The 16,867-nt window shown below is 40.5% G+C and overlaps 1 pseudogene; it reads left to right on the top strand.

Moving 5' to 3' along the window:
* The first annotated feature begins 1,322 nt into the window (after positions 1-1,322).
* Positions 1,323-12,199, top strand: LOC110257945 (neuronal membrane glycoprotein M6-b-like; annotated as a pseudogene).
* Positions 12,200-16,867: the final 4,668 nt, after the last annotated feature.

Raw genomic sequence — 16,867 nt, 5'->3', positions numbered from 1 at the left:
ACTTATTAAACTATAATGTACAATATAGTACAATTGGAATCAGTTTTGAAAAATGCATATAGTCTTGGAATCATCATCATTGTCTTGGAATCACCATCATCTAGGAATCAAAAATAGTATAGTTGCTGTGAATATTTGTATGATCCTCCCTTTAAAAATTAAAAATAGAATTACCATATGATTTATATATTCCACTTCTGGGAATATACTCAAAAGCAAGGTTTCAAAGAGATTTTTGTGCATCCATGTTCATAGCAGCCTTACTCATAATAGTTAAAACAAGGAAGCAACCCAGGCATCCACTGGTAGATGAATGAATAAGGAAAATGTACTAGGTGGATACAGTGGAATATTACTGAATTTTTAAAAGGAAGGAAAAATGACAAATGCTCTATAACATGGATGAACTTTAAGGAATTTTACCAAATGAAATAAGCCTGTATTAAAAAGACAAATATTGTGTGATTTCATATATGTAAGAACTTAAAGTAGCCAAATTCATAAATACAGTAAGTAGAATGGTGTTATGAGGAGGCATAGGGAGAGAAAATGGGGAGTAATTTTTATTTTAGTATAGAGTTTCAGTTTTGTGAGATGAAAATGATCTGTTCTATGAACATTCTTAACACCTTTGAACTGTACACCTACAGATGACTAAGACAGTAAGTTATATGTTATGGAGTCTTAAGTCCCATGAATAGATCTCTTAACTATATAAACTGAGCAGCAATGTGATAATGGGGAGAATGTCAAGGGCAATTAAATGGGGCAAGGCATTAAGTAACATCTATGTACAAAGAAGACCAAGAAATATTTATGAAGACTGAATCTGGGAAATATGTTTTGATTGAATTAATGATTGGCATTAGAGCTCTCAAAATTTGGAAAAATATAAAAATTCCAATGTCCATGCCTCATGCCACACCGATTAAAATACGTAGAGGTAGGACAAATTATCAGTATTTTCTAAAGCTCCCAATGATTCCATAGGTTTCCAAAGACTGAGAACAGACCAGAATCTCTGGTTTTTATTAAGACAAAGTTAGTTGTGAGTTAACTTTCTACGTCTTAAACCTACCTCACATACTATCAGTTGTATGGTAAGATTATAGGTACAGAAAACATTTGCCCCATGTTACTCCTTACAGAAGTGTCGTCTGCTTACTTAGGGGCTTTATCAGGGGTAAAGCATTAGGCCTGGTTGAGAGGCATTTGGACGTGGCAGAAGGAAGTGTCCTCTGGGCCAGAGTTGAGATGCTGGCTGTGTGGGTCCCCTCGGGCGAGTGATTGAACTCCTGATGCCTGTGTTTACCTAATGGAAAATGAGTCTAATCAAGTGTTCGAAGTCCAATGGGTCCCTGCCCAAAGGGAACTTCTCCCTTGTCAGGAAGGTTGTCCACCTCAACCTTGGGCCCACCTTGGAAGAAAGGCCAGCTTGCAGTGGGGTGCCTGGTATGCCCCAGCAGGCCCTCAGGGCCATCAGCGGGGTGGGCAATGTGCCGGGACATCCCCCGCCAGGGCATCCCTCCAGCGGCCAAGACATCTCCAACTGCGCTGTGGGTTTAGCCCCGCGATGTCTTCTTCCTTTTCACAGAATCCAACTGATGCAGTACGTCATCTACGGCATCGCGTCCTTCTTCTTCTTGTACGGGATCATCCTGTTGGCAGAGGGCTTCTACACCACCAGCGCAGTCAAGGAGCTGCATGGCGAGTTTAAGACAACCGCCTGTGGCCGCTGCATCAGCGGGATGGTGAGTACCCATCTCTGATGACGGATAGCCAGCCAGGTCCCAGGTCTGTGTTTGTCTGTGTTTGCTAAGAGCCAGCTGCCAGGATGTAAAGATGCCATGACACAAGTATTGTGCTTACCCATGCAAGGATATGAAAAACCCTCAGCACACGATTGATTGATGAGAAATTAAAACCTATGACTAGCAGTATTAAATCAAGTATTTCCCTCATCAACTTACAGACAGGGTAGTGTAGATTTTTCAAATACAAAGTTTCCACTGTGAAATGAGATAACTTTCATACAGTCTCTTTGTTTTTGAATATGGACAAATATGGATATGCCTTTTTTTGGCTCTAAAGAGTTACATATACTATGATAAACTGTTATAATCCTTCTGAAAGTATTTATCAAGCCACTATTACACCAGGCCTCAGCACCTTCCCAATCACTGGCAATGATTAAAATATAGACCTCTGTCCTCAATAAGTTTTTAGGCTAAAACAGGCATTAACAGACTACAAACTGCAAGCCAAATTCAGTCCACTATCTGTTTTTTATTTTTATTTTTAACTTATAAGCTAACAATGGTTCTTATATTTGTAAATGTTTGGGTGGGGGTGGTGATGACTCTTTAATGACACAAAAATTATACAGAGAAAATTCCAGTGTGGTTTGCATGTAACTACATTCATTCAAGAAGTGATTGCAAAGCTTGTGAAGATCTGAAATAGGATCCAATGATGCAGTAGAGGAGGGCACAGATTCAAAGACTGTGGGAAAAGTGGACTCTTTCTGACTTTATATTTCAGGATGAGGATGAGAGGAAGGAAAAAGTCACCAGTTTCTGAGCTAGGCAGTGTATCTGAGGAGAATGATAGTGAAAAATACAAAAACACACACAATGCTTACAAAACTATTCACTTAAAATGTCATTTGGTATAATTGAGAAAACTAGGTTCTTTGAGAGTATGTATGGGAATGAAATACTCAGTTACAGTTCTTTATTCTTTGGAACCCTTGAACCACAAAAAGATCTTTATTTCACTTTGGCTTTTTAAGATTAGGTTCACATAACAATGGAATGAGTGAATTTAAGGCTCTGAAGATTTAGCTGTTACTAAAAAAATGCAAACAAGAGACTACTATACTAGTACAAGGAATTGGTTATTTATGGTGGGGAGGAAGTCACTGTTTAAAAAAAGCAGAGGGAAGATAATAATAAGTGTGAAAAATCCCCTTGGCAACTTTGACACAACAGCCACCCCTCCTAACTTCCACTCACTGAGTGTCAAAATGAAAGGAATTTAATTTCTGCCAGGTTAAAATATCAAATCAGCAACTACTGATGTTTAATATTTTTGGACACAAAGTATTTGTTTCAGATAATGGGTACTACGTCTTTTGCTGGAGGCAGTGTTTGGAGCATTTCTCATGGAGACAGGGCTGGTGGGCAGGAGTGGGTCTTCTTAAGACCTCCATTTGGAGGAGACTACTTTTATCTGTTGTGTGTTAGAATTTATTTAAGAAAGGTCTGTCTGAAAACTTGAAAAGCCACTTTTTATTCAGGAAAGACTTGGGTTATCTTTGTTAATTTTCTCACTTGTCACTTTTGCCTCAAATGCTGTGTTTTTTTTAATTTTCTACAGACTTTCTTTGCAGTGTATTAGGAAGATTTAGGTGACTGATGATAACTGGAGCAACATGCTGACAAAAGTAAGTTGCAGGAAAGAAGAAAGACGATAAGTTCTTCCCATCAGGAAGAACAGAGCTGCCCCTTGTCCACCAGAATGCCTTGCTTCCCAGACCCTCACCCACTTCACTAAGGAAGCAGCTCTGAATGCTCTTTTGGAGTTCTTACCAATGCAAGTAGGGTGGATTCATCAAACCACCACCAGCCCTTTCCCAAGTCTTTGTGCTCTTATTAGAAAGAAAGTAGCTTTTTGGAGTTCCCATCATGGCTCAGTGGAAATTAATCTAATTTCTACAAGGATGCAGGTTCAACCCCTGACCTTGCTCAGCAGGTTAAAGATCTGGCATTGCTGTAAGTTGTGTTATGGGTCACAGACACAGCTTGGATCCCATGTTGCTGTAGTTGCAGCCTCAGCCAGTGGCTACAGCTCCGATTTGATCCCTAGCCTGGGAACTTCCATCTGCCATGCGTGCAACCCAAAAGACAGAAAAAAAAAGAAAGAAAGAAAGAAAAAAAAAAGAGGATTTCTTTTGAAGGATAAGTAAAAGAACCCTAGACTAGAGTAGCCTATTCATACTCACTGGCGAGGAAAAGGGAATGCTGAAATCTGCTTTGATAGCTAAAAAAATGCACAGGCTTTGCAAATTATAAGTGTGTTTGAAATAAAAGAAAATGAGCTGTTTGTGAAGTTTCTTGGGGTAACCAACAGGATGCAGCCAAACTCCAAACCTTCATCCATACACTCCATGGGGGTATATATTTTAACAATATAAATACTGTAGTGTTTTTGAAGTAGTCTTACACAGTTATTGTGAAACTTAAAGATGAAAGAAAACTGAGGAAAGTGAGAATTTTATCAAATACACTGTGCATTAAATTCAAGGTTTAAGGCTTTCTTTTTAATAAAGGCTCAAAAATCTAATACTTCATTAATTTCATAGGACAATGTTCCTTTTGAGAACAGGCTTTCTCTACTGTACTCACCTGCTTTATAATTAATTTGGGGGGGGGCTTTTGACTTTTTAGGGCCACACCCATGGCACATGGAGTTTCCCAGGCTAGGGGTCAAATAAGAGCTACAGCTGCAGGCCTACACCAGAGGAACACCAGATCTGAGCCGCATCCGCAACCTACACCACAGCTCATGGCAATGCCAGATCCATAACCCACTGAGCGAGGCCAGGAATAGAACCTGCAACCTCATGGTTCCTGGTCAGATTCATTTCCACTGTGCCATGAGGGGAACTCCATGAATGTAATTTTTGAGAAACTAATATATAAAGTTATGATTCATTGCCTATTGAAGTATCCAAACACGATCCTTATTAAGTAGGATGCTCTAGGCTCTCAAACTGATGTTTAGAAACAGTGCCACATGGAAGACCCTGTCACTAAGTTGCTCAGTGACCATGTAGAAGGTGGACCACCTCTTAGGTCTTCACATGCTACTTAGTTAAGACTGTGACCTGAACAAGTCCATAAATGGCTTCTGGCAGTAATGTTCTTTGTTCTCCACTTTGTCACTACGCTGGTCTGTTGGTGCTCTGAGGCCTCTCCCAGGTGTGTGGCTGGCTGGAAATGAGCCATCAAGCCTCCTGGAGGTGTGCCTAGCCCTGGCCAGTCATGATTCTTAGTGACAATTCTTTCTCCTTCGTTTTCCTCCCCTATGTGCTGGGAGTGGCCTTGCTGGGGATGTTCAGTTTCTCCACCACAGTGCTGGTATTCATGCTGTACAACATATGGTCCACCTGTGAAGACATCAAGGCCCCCAGAGCAATGGGACAGCCAGGGTGGAGCAAATCTGCGTGGACATCTGGCAATACGGTACCCCTTCACACCTCATCACTGTTACCCTCTGGTGCCTGTGTCTGCACTTTAGTTACTACAGGGGCAGTGATGTAGCGTCAGGATGTGTTCCATCCATTCTAGTGAAAGACTTTATAGTCTTTCCCTCACTGTGCTCCATTTTCCAGATGGAAGCATCACTTAACACGTTTCGTTACTACAGAATGTCATTCAAAATGTTATATTTTCAACTGAAGTATTCAATTAAAAACATATTTTGACACAAAGTATTTTAGAATGCACTTAAATAAAAAAGCAGAATATTCACTATAAAAAGACTATTTTTCTTTAATTTCTTCCATTTTTAGAACATGCAATTTTCTACTCCATTATACTATGTGTACAAAACTAGTTTTGCATACATTATGCAAACCAGTTAATTTGCAAATCCAAACCCTTCAGATAACATATTTTTAAAATAATTAATTGCTTTAACTTCATTTATATTGAAAAACATAATATAAAATACAGATAGAAAGTCATCAGAAGGTATGCTATCAAAGCTGGCTGTTGGAAACATATTCAAAGATATTTTCTAATGAGTGGGATCCTCAACAACAGGCAAATAAGCTTGGTTCATTTTGACTGGCTCTACTGAGTGAAAGGAGGACATTTACTTAGTAAAATATTTAATTGGTATTTATGGCCAGGATGGTAGGAAATCTTATTCTTGGCAGAAAAAGGGGGAAAGAGCTTTTCATTAGAAATTAAGTAGAAATAATTTTTCTTTCAGAATTTTTCCAGAGGGATGTGATTGTTTTCATTTTGATTCTTGTTTTTCCAATGTGGTGTATCCTCATTATCTTATTTTACAATATTGTATGAACTGTCCATCAGACAAATCTTTTCTCATAAAGATCAGGGCTCAGCAACACTATTCTTTATAAGAAATTAAAACAAAGCCTATTTTGTTGTTAAATCTTTCATAAATGAATTTCTAGACATTTTTAATTTCCCTAGTTCTTAAAAATAAATATTTAGTGAATCTTTTTTCACTGTAGTTTTGATCATTAGGAACTTTTAAATCTTCTGTATTTGCTCAACCAGTTATTCTTGAAATCCTTGTTGCACTGACAATTTGGGGACTTCTCATTTGACCGAAACATAAAATTTACTTTTGGTCTTTGACAAAGATACAAGGAAATACGAATTTTATTTTTTAAGCCTTTTTCATTACCTCTTGAGAAAAGTGTAGTTTAGTGATGTCTAATTTTTAAGCACACACTATGTATGAAATATATGCATTTATTTTTTAGGTTAGAAGAAGAAAAGAAAGGCAACCTAACAGGCAACTGTCACTACAGAGGAGACATCAAGAGACCCTCAATAGACTGTACCTTTTTTTTTTTTTTTTTTGGTCTTTTTTTGACAGCCAAACCGTTGGCACATGGAGATTCCCAGGCTAGCGGTCTAATCAGAGCTGCAGCCACCTGCCTATGCCAGAGCCACAGCAACTTGGGATCCAAGCCTCTTCTGCCACCTACACCACAGCTCATGGCAACACCAGCTCCTTAACCCATTAAGCAAAGCAAGTGATCAAACCTGCAATCTCATGGTTTCTAGTCGGATTCATTTCTGCTGAGCCACGATGGGAACTCCAGACTGTACTTCTATCATTGTAGTGAAGAATGATTTTTTTCTTTTTTAAAAGTTTCTAGTAGGATTCCAAATCCAAAAACATTTCTGATACATTAAATGCAATAAAATGAATTTTAAAAATACATATGAAATATAAATTCAGATTTGTATTTGTAACTCATAAATTAATTTTTCAAATTTATGTAATAGTTTCTCAGCTTACACCTTTATTTTGGTACTTATTTCCATGTGGACTACTAAAAAGATCTTACTGTATACTCCCCTCTTTGTTACGACCACAGGCCAAGGGTTATGCGAAAATATATCTGAGCCTTAGTATGATATAATCTGTACTATGGAAAGGAGCTTTATTTACAGTTGTTTAATTATATTTGTTTTCTTTTCTTTTCTGGCCACATCTGTGGCATATGGAAGTCCCCAGGCTAGGGGCTGAATCCACAGCCACAGCAATGCAGGATCCAAGTTGCTCTATAACCTATACCACAACTTGTGGCAGTGCTGGATGTTTAACCTAATAAGTGAGGCCAGGGATTGAACCCTCATCCTCATGGATACTAGTAGGGTTCAATGAGCCAAAATGGGAACTCCCATATAACTATTTGTAACTAACATCGTAAGGTCACTGTATGAAAAACATAGCTTTGATAGTCATTTTTACAGTTACCCACTGAACAAAGCATAACTTGTAGGGAAAAAGACTGTTTAAACTTCTCATGGACTAGCTAACTTTGTCCTTGTCCTGTTGTCCAAATAGGCCTTTTTACTACAAAAGCTAGAGCTGCAGAGGGCAGACACTTTGATTGCCAATGAAGAGTGTGGCCTGTTAACAGTGGGGCAGGGCGTCGGGGGTTGCACTAGTAACGGAGCTTCTGTTGAGATTTGCTTCACAGGCACCATCCCTTGGAACGCCTTCCCCGGAAAAATACGTGGCTCCGCCCTGGAGAACACCTGCAACACCAACGAGGTAACTCCTTCCCCGGCAGAGGGCTCCTTGGTGCGCCTGGGCAACCCAGGCTGAGGCAGAGGCTTCTCCGAGGGGGGGAGGCCAGATGGGGCTCAGTCTGCCATTTTTGACCTAGAGCGCGGCCCCTTGCCAGGGCCTGGCCCCACTGAGGGAGGACCAGAGGCCTTGTCTTCTGGCTGTAACTTGAGAGGGACCCCAACCCTGCCCCTCTGACTGTGGCGATTCTGCTCTTTCACCTGGAGGTACTTCTTCCAAGTAGAACATTTGTCACAGATTCAAGGTCATTTTTCATAGAAAAGAGTCTCCTGAATTTGTATACAGTCAAATTTTGATACATTGTCAGTTATTAGCTTATGTTTCCAGATCGTGGTGCTGCTCTGTCTTGTTCTTCCTCAAGTGGGAATAAATCCCAACACACTTGGGTTTAAAGTCTCTTGGCCCTAGAATATTCTCCAGGTGTTGGTTTGAACCTGTTCCCAAAAGCAAATTCTCAAAGGTGCTCGTGGGAGCCTGCATGCTTAAGAGAGTCCTGAGCTGCTTGGGGATAGCAGTGACTTACTGAAATAATCATGCACTGCCGGCCAGGCTGCTCAGCGTGAAGAGTGCTGACCTGGACCAGCGCATAGTGAGGGCTCCCCACCTGGGCTGCCTTTTACAGGCACCCAGGAGCTTTGTCACATCCTGATGGTGAGGCCCAGCCCCCAGCTCCTCAGATTGAACTGGGCTGGGGTCCAGCCTGGGCCTCAGGCAGTTCTGAAAGCCCCCAGTATGCCAGCGGATGCCCAGACTTCAGAAACCAGCCCTAGAGGAGAGAGGGAGCAGCACCAGGGGCAGTGGAGATGGAGGCCCTTTCCTCCCAACAGCAAGTGCCTATGCCAGTGCCCTGCTTCTTTTCCAGTTCTACATATCCTACTACCTGTTCATCGTGGCCTGCGTGGGAGCTGGTGCTGGCCTGGTAAGTACATCATCCTGGTAAGTACTGGCCCCAGGACGCGCCCAGTGCAGTCCCCCATGTCCTGTCCTCAGTGTGACAGCAGATTTCCCTTCCAGCCACCAAGCCCGGGACTTGACCTTGGTTGAGTTTCCCCGCTTGTCCAGACTGCAGGAAGTACCAGGTGGTGGGCTTGGCCTGGATGGTAGGGAATGAAATGTGGATTCTGTGGGAAGAAGAGAGGGTTCCAACACTTAAACACAGGTAACTAGGATGGCGTGGGGCACAGCTGACACTCAGCCCTTCCTTTCATGGCTTCAACTGTGGACTGATGTTCTGTGAGGCATTACTCACTGCTTTGCCAAGAAATCATTTCCAGGAAAACCTCATATATACACATTCCTACATGGGCAGGGGCCCTTGTTAGGTACAGAACTTCTATTGCATTGGGTCTCCTCAAATCCTGAGCAAGCGAGTACCAGGCGACTGCTTCCAGGGGAAGCACAGCCTCAGGGTCACAATGTTTTTGGTCCAAACAAGAATATGCATCCATCCGTTTGCTTCTGTTTAAAGACACCTTATTTAGTGTCTATTGTCAATTCATGAACAGTGAACTCACAGCCAGCGGCCCTGTAACTTCAACCTGACTGAAGCTCGTTCAACACAGGTATTTTCTCCGCCAGGGCCCCTGCATCCTTCCTGCATGTAGGAACACTGGCCAGCCCTTCAGGACTCTAGTAACACAATCACAGAAATGCAAGCACACACGGCACTAAATAGACTGCAAAAAGGACACTGTTGTTTATAGTCTGAGAGCTGCCACAAGAAGGCGTGTGTGGCCGTGGTGGACTCAGGCTTTTCCCCGCGTTGCACATCTGTGTGGCCGTGGCAGTGCCAGGAGGCCTGAGGCAAATTCACGAATAAAGAAGCTGCAACCACACAGGTGTATGTTGGGGTGTGTGTATGTGTAACTTGGGCAGGTGTGGCTTGTGGTTTCCAGACATCTGATGGGTAGAGGGAGGGGGAAATTGCCTGTGCTCAGCACTGAGTCCTTGCCAGCTTTTCCAACTGTGACATCCTCCCTGCCCATTCTAGCCATGGAAAGAACCCCTGTTCTCCTGGCTGAACCACAAGCCAGGAGAGGACTAAAAAGCTGCGGAGGGGACAGTGAGGCAAAGACAAGGGCACACGGGGCTTTTAGCCTCATTGTTCGCAGGCTGCTGACCCAGCTCTTGGGTGTGTTTTAAACATGTCTGAGTCTTTTTCATTAGCGTATGGAGGGGAGAGCAGATGACGTGTATATTTGAAATGACAAAAAGATTGTGTGTGTGTGTGTGTGTGTATGCTAGGTATGAAAATCTCCTGTTGTAATTATAAATTGGCAAAAGAAGCACCTTAGGCTTGGAGCTGGCCTGTTCTCACCCGTGTGTAGAGAGTCAGGGCGCCGGCCCCCACTGCCTGTATCTTACTGTCCTGTTCTGTTCTCTTCCACCAGCTGATCTACATGATGGCTACTATGTATAACTATGTGGTTTTGCAGCTTAAGAGTCGGGAAGATTGCTGCACTAAGTTCTAGATGCATAAGGGGCCATGAGGAGCTTTAGAGAACTCTACTCGATAGCTTGAAATGTCCCTGACCCATAGACTAAAGCAGAGCCTAGGTTTCTGCAGCTTTGTTTCAGTAATTTGTAAATTGCTCTAATCAACTTATGTCGCATGGTAGATTAATACAATGACTTACTGTATGTGGACTACAGAATAATGAAATCCTGGCTATTTCTACCGTTTGGAAAGGATTCAGTTACTTGTTGACACTGTTGAGCATCCACTGAAAAAGTTTTCTTAAAACTTTGAGCACTATCTCTAAGTGAAGTATTCAAACTTGGGTATCCTTATCTTTTCGTTGTTTTTGCTTGATAACCTGTTTCAGTGATGAAAACAAGTCCTGAAGATGAAATAGAAGAGAATTGTTTTAATCTGGACTTATTTTGTCAAACTCCATCTGGAAAGTAATTTACAAATGTATTTTAAATTTGCTTGAAACATTTTGTTTTTTAATCATTACTTGACTTGCTACCAAATAAATGCCCCTCAAATAAACTGATGAAAATTTGAAGGAAAATAACTCATCAGTTATCTCTGAGAAAAGGGTTTTACAAACTCCTTGCAGAGCCCAGAGAATTAACATCCAAGTGATGAGTTAGGGTGAATAGTAACTGATTCCTCACAGCCACTTCCCAAACTGCAAGTCAGATTTTAGTAAGATTTAATGGGGAGAGAAATTGTGCCTGGATATGAAAGTCTCAAATATGTTGAGAGGGAAATATGAAGTAGAAGGAAACTGTGTTGTAGATTTTGCAGGAAAAGATGAGGCACATAAAAGGGAAAGAAGCATTTGTGTCATCCACTATAAAGAATGATAATAAAGATTTTGACCTTTTGTGAAATGAAATCATGGCAGTTACAAATGAAAAATGTAGTTTCACCGCTCAAAATGTGTTAACACAGGGACTGCATGCTTTGCTTACAGTTATGACCTTCACTTAATTTTTCCGTGTTAAATATGTAGTTTTATATTACTTACTTAAACATTGTTCACACTTTCAGGCCTTTGGGGGAATGGATTTTTGTCCACAGATAGGAAAGATCTTTGCATGACACTTACTTTAAAATAACCATACGTCTTTCTGAACTTCTGCCTGTCTTTAAAGTTACTCTCAAAATGATAAAAAGTACCCTCTCATATTTCATTTTTGCCTTTTCTGAACAATAACGTTGACCATTTTTTTCTGAGTTCATTGTGTACTAACCTTTCTTCAGCCTCTCAATGTGAAGCGCCCTGGTAGAGCATGCGCTCCGTCTCCGATGCCCCTGACAGCAGGGTGGGTATTAATACAGAATAACCCTCTCCCCTTTCAGTCCGCAGCGTCTAATCCGGCTCGCAGCTCGCTTTGCCTCCTCACATGCTCACTAGCCATCATGCTCACCCTTCTCTTCCAGATCCACTTCCTCATGATACTGTCTTCTAACTGGGCTTACTTAAAGGATGCAAGCAAAATGCAGGCTTACCAGGATATCAAAGCAAAGGAAGAACAGGAACTGCAAGATATCCAGTCTCGGTCAAAAGAACAACTCAATTCTTACACATAAAGGTCTGCCAGAGGGTCTCAGCCGACGAGTTGACAGCTCTGACAAATCACCAGACAGCTGCTCTGCAGTCCAGATGTGTTCCCCACCCAACAAACTCATGTACCAGTCCCAACACTTCATTGTCTGTCTCAAGCTGCCAGGATGTGTTTCTAGGAAAACCTTCCAGTACGTAAATCTTTTCCTTTAGAACAGATATCGGAGGTGTCACGTGAGCCATTTTAAAAGGCAACACTTTGACAAAATGATGGTTCATCCTTTTGAACCTTGTGGCATGTTTGCATCCATCCCTAGAGTAAATCAGCCAAGACGCCTGGGGAAGATGGCATAGTCCTTGACACGGGCCCGTGGTGCGCCAGCATCAAGCGAAATGGCCACCAGTTCACGGATGTCATCTGTCCTCACATCCACGTATCTAAATAGGGAATAAAATACAGTTGAGGTGACGTTCCAGTTCTCACAGCTGATGTTTATTAAACTGGCTCAGGGATACGTGAGCCTTACAATGGACCTTTAAAAAAATTGGCTGACTCCCCCAGTCCAGGACATATTAATTTCCTGAACTACTCAGAAATCTTTTTTCTAAGAATGCTCAAGCGAGCCTGCTAGAGTAATTCTACTACACCTACCATGGAAAAAGCTGGATTCCAACTGTGTCAGGCTGTCCAGAATCAATTTTATAATAGGTTTCATTGTAATAAAGTGACCCAATTGTCATCATTCTTCTTGAGAAATCAATGTCAGCTCAATATCAGCTCTGCCTTAATGAGTATTTGCTTTAAATTTCTAAGAAGTTACAACAGGCTTCATAAAATTTTGTTCTACCAATTTTTTTTCCCTTAATTAAGAAGTGTTACCTTGTTAAAATGACCACCACACTCAACAATTTTTATGTGGTCTGAAAAGTGAGTTTACAGTTTCATTATCAACTATATACAACTTAATTACAACTAGACCACACACCTCCTACTTTTATAGACTTGAATACTTTAAGTACGGTTGGTATTTATTTCACTTTTTCTTATCTAAATCTTAGTTTCCTGGGAATAATAAAATTCAATGTTCAGCAAAAAAAAAAAAGAAAAAAAATCAAAACCAAAAAAAACTCTGCTTGAGTTTAAGCCATCTTCAAAAGAAACTTGCCTTCTAAATCATTGTGTTTCAGAACATTAGGTGAATAGGTATTGCGTATTAGTGATGGTAAACTTTGTGTTATTCTTTATGAAGTGATACATAAAGAATATCACTGGGGTGCATCAGTGCTTTTTAAAAGGGGCTGCATAATATAGGGTTAACTACGTATATTCATGTTAAGAATTAACTTGTGGTTTGGCTGTTTCCTGGATTTTAAAACATATACATGTGCAGAAATGTGTTAAAATGAAAGGAAGCACACCTTTATCAGATGCTATTAAAACTGAACATCAAGTATAATGTTTCATTTGGATTCTTTTTGTTGTTGTTTTTGTTAAGGCCTAAAAAAGGCCTATTTAGATCTTGACTTTTTTTTTTAATTGGGAGAGGTTTTCTTCTATGTAGAACAGTTGTTTCAGAATGGCTTGGTGTTTTGTTTTCCTGCTGCATGACAGACTTAAATATTTTTTCCAGCAGTGAAGGTGCTGTTATAATCCAGTGTTCTAGCAGAGGCAGTGTCTAAAGTATAATTTTACTTTTCTAATTCTGGTAGCTATTACCAGGAATTTCTGAATGTTTTGTTTAAGTAGTCTAATATTTTTTATGTAAAGAGCATTTAATTTTGCTATGTATAAATTTTTGTAACCTAACAGTGGATCAATATTTTCTATCAGTGCCAAGGGCTTCCTGTAGTTCTATCCAAGTGTTACAATAGATAATTGTAGATAATAGTTAATAGTTGTGTATGCTTATTGTAAAGATCTATTTAGGTGGAAATAGTTGTGGACGTATTAAGAGAAATGAAATAAAATTATAGCTTCGTTCACCTGCCTTTTTACCATACGTAAATACTTTCTTTCTGTCTTCGGTATGGTGTCATTTTTAAATAGTATGCATCATGAAGATTCTACATTTGTATCGAAATCAAGTTTATAAGTGCTACATGTTTCATTTGCGAGAACTCTCTGAAGCAAGAGCGATTTGAGAAAATGTCATAACTGGACCGAGTGGTATTTTACATAAAGTGCCACCAACCTGTATATAATTTGCCTGACTAGCTTCATACTCATTTATGGGAATAACACAAAGCTTTAAGTTGGGGGAAAGGGTAAAACAAAGAGGAACCTTCATAAAATTCCAGGTACCACTGGCTATTTTACAAATCCAAGCTATAAAAGTCTGCCAAACAAGGTCCTACTGTGTATAGCACAGGAAGCTATATTCAGTACACTGATAAACCATAATGGAAGAGAATCCAAAAAGAGAATGCATATAATACATATAACTGGGTCACTGTGCTGTACAGCAGAAATGAACACACAACACTGTAAACCAACTATACTTCAATATATTGAGTATATAAGAAGAATCATTTAGATCGAAGAGTTACTCACTAAAGCGCAGAGCTAAATTTGTTACTGAGGATTTCATTTTGTAATCTCGTTCCACTACTTATCTCTCAACATGATTCTAACTTTGGATTTTCCACAGGCGACCTTTCCTGGGCAGGGCCAGCCTGTGTCACTATTGACCCACTGACATCTCTAAATGAAGGGCTGCCTGCAAGCATCACCCTTCCTTCACGCTCAGCAGGGAAACAATCAGGAGCGCCATTTGTGTGCTGTTTGGCACACTGCTGAATGAACACCTTCTGTTTATGTAGCAGTTTGTGCAGTTATTGCTTAGGTTGCATAGATCACATGCAGTTTATTCATTACTGACAGTAATCCTGCTACCAAAGATAGGAACTTTTAGAGGGTGAAATAGAGATTTTTGTCTGTTTCTAGCTACACCTTGTGAAACTTGATTTTTAAGAAACAAAAAGTAGAAATTATAGCAGAGGAACCTACTCATTTAAAAACCAACAAGCAAAATACTTTAAGTCCATTTAAAAGATGAGGACCAAAGATTTCACATAAAACTTTCTGAAAGAATCCTCTTAGGGCTTTTTCATGCTATTATAGTCCTAATCCAGGCCAGCCTCAGAGATGCTAAGGTTCAGTTTCAGACCACTGCAATACAGCACATATCACAATAGAGAGTAACAGAGTTTTTTTGGCTGCCCAGTACTTATAAAAGTTATATACACATGATACCATATTTTAATAAAGTGTGCAACATGTGTAAGAAAACAATGCACATATCTTAATTAAAAGATACTTCAGTGCCAAAAATGCTAACCATCATCTGGTTACCTTCTTGCTAGTGGAGCAAAAACATCATGAGAATTACCCAAATGGGACACAGAGACATGAACAAATGCTGTTCCAAAAACGGACCCAATATACTTGCTTGATTAGGGCTGCCACAAAGCTTCCATCTGTAAAGAACACCATGTCGGTGACGTGCAATAAAGCACAGCACAGTAAAGCCAAGTCTGCCTGTGTTACAAGGTTTAGAAGAGGCAATCCGCTTTTAGCATCTTGTCCTAAATGGTGGCATCTTTCACTAGCTAGTACAGGGCTCGTTCTTAGGTGTTTCGTCAAAACTAGAGATTTTACTTAAGGTGACTTTTTCAAAATCAGTATTAAAGACGAACAAAAGCAGAAAGTTTTGAGGAAAGAAAAATACAAATATGAGTTCCTGTCATGGCTCAGTGAAAATGAATCTGGCTTGCATCCATGAGGACACAGTTTTGATCCCTGGCCTTGTTTACTGGGTTAAGGATCCAGTGTTGCCATAACCTGTGGTCTTGGTTGCAGACACAGCTAGGATCCTGTGTTGATGTGGCTGTGGTGTAGGCCAGCAGCTACAGCTCCAATTTGACTCAAAGCCTGGAAACTTCCATATGCTACAGGTGCAGCCCAAAAAAGATTAATATATATATATATATATATATAAATAGAGGTCAGTGAACATTCTTTCTCTAAACTGCCCCTCAATATTCCTGTTTTGATATTTAACTTCGTTGTACCTGACTGAAGGAAAATAGAAACAGCCAGGAGATGCAGGGGAACATGTCACACTTTGCAGTCTGTGTTCATAGGCATTCTAGATGATGTGGCCATCTGAAATGCCATGTAAAGAGCTAATTTACTCTTCATTAAACACACTGTAACCTGATATGCAGTATTAAGAATACTGCTTAGGAGTTCCTGTTGTGTCCATGAGGATGTGGGTTCCATCCCTGGCCCTGTGCAGTGCATTAAGGATGTGGTATTGCCACAGTTTGTGGCAGAGGTCACTGATGTGGCTCAGATCTATTGTTGGAATGGCTGTGGTGTAGGCTGGCAGCTGCAGCTCCAATTTGACCCTTAGCCCAAGCACTTCCACATGCTGGACATATGGCTATAAAAATTAAAAAGAAAAAGAAAAAAAAGAATATTGCTTAGAATTTAAGTTCACTGACAGGGGGGAAAAAAAAGAACCTAACTCCAAGTAAAGCAAGAAAACATAAAGAATACCACTAATTATTTATACAAAGGCTGTGAAAAATAAAAAGTAGGGGGAAAGCTAAGTAATACTTTGAAGAGATAAAAAGTTATCTAAGGGTTTAGTTCTGAGACAGTGACACAGGCCCCTGACCTCCCTTCCTTCCACGGACACACTGACTGTTACCACTGCACACGGACACACTGACTGTTATCACTGCACACAGAGCAATGTTTTCTCAAAGAGATAAAACTCACCAAGCTACTCCTACACATCCAGTGAACGAGAAAATACCCACACCAAAACAGGAGGGAAAGGATGAGACATGCTCTTATGATAAACCCCACCTCCAGCACACCACCACACTGGGCACTCCCAACTCGAGGTCTCCCTGAAGAGCAAAGGATTTCAACCCCACATATGGTACCCCAATTTCCATCTAAAGAATAGAAT

The sequence above is a fragment of the Sus scrofa genome, chromosome Y, assembly GCF_054392235.1.
Source record: "Sus scrofa isolate SSC_HxYL_T2T_F1_AM1 chromosome Y, Sscrofa_HxYL_maternal_Yorkshire_Landrace_v2.0, whole genome shotgun sequence".
NCBI classification, from domain to species: Eukaryota; Metazoa; Chordata; class Mammalia; order Artiodactyla; family Suidae; genus Sus; species Sus scrofa.
Note: the sequence above shows the minus strand (reverse complement) of the source record. Positions and strands in the feature narration are given on the sequence as shown.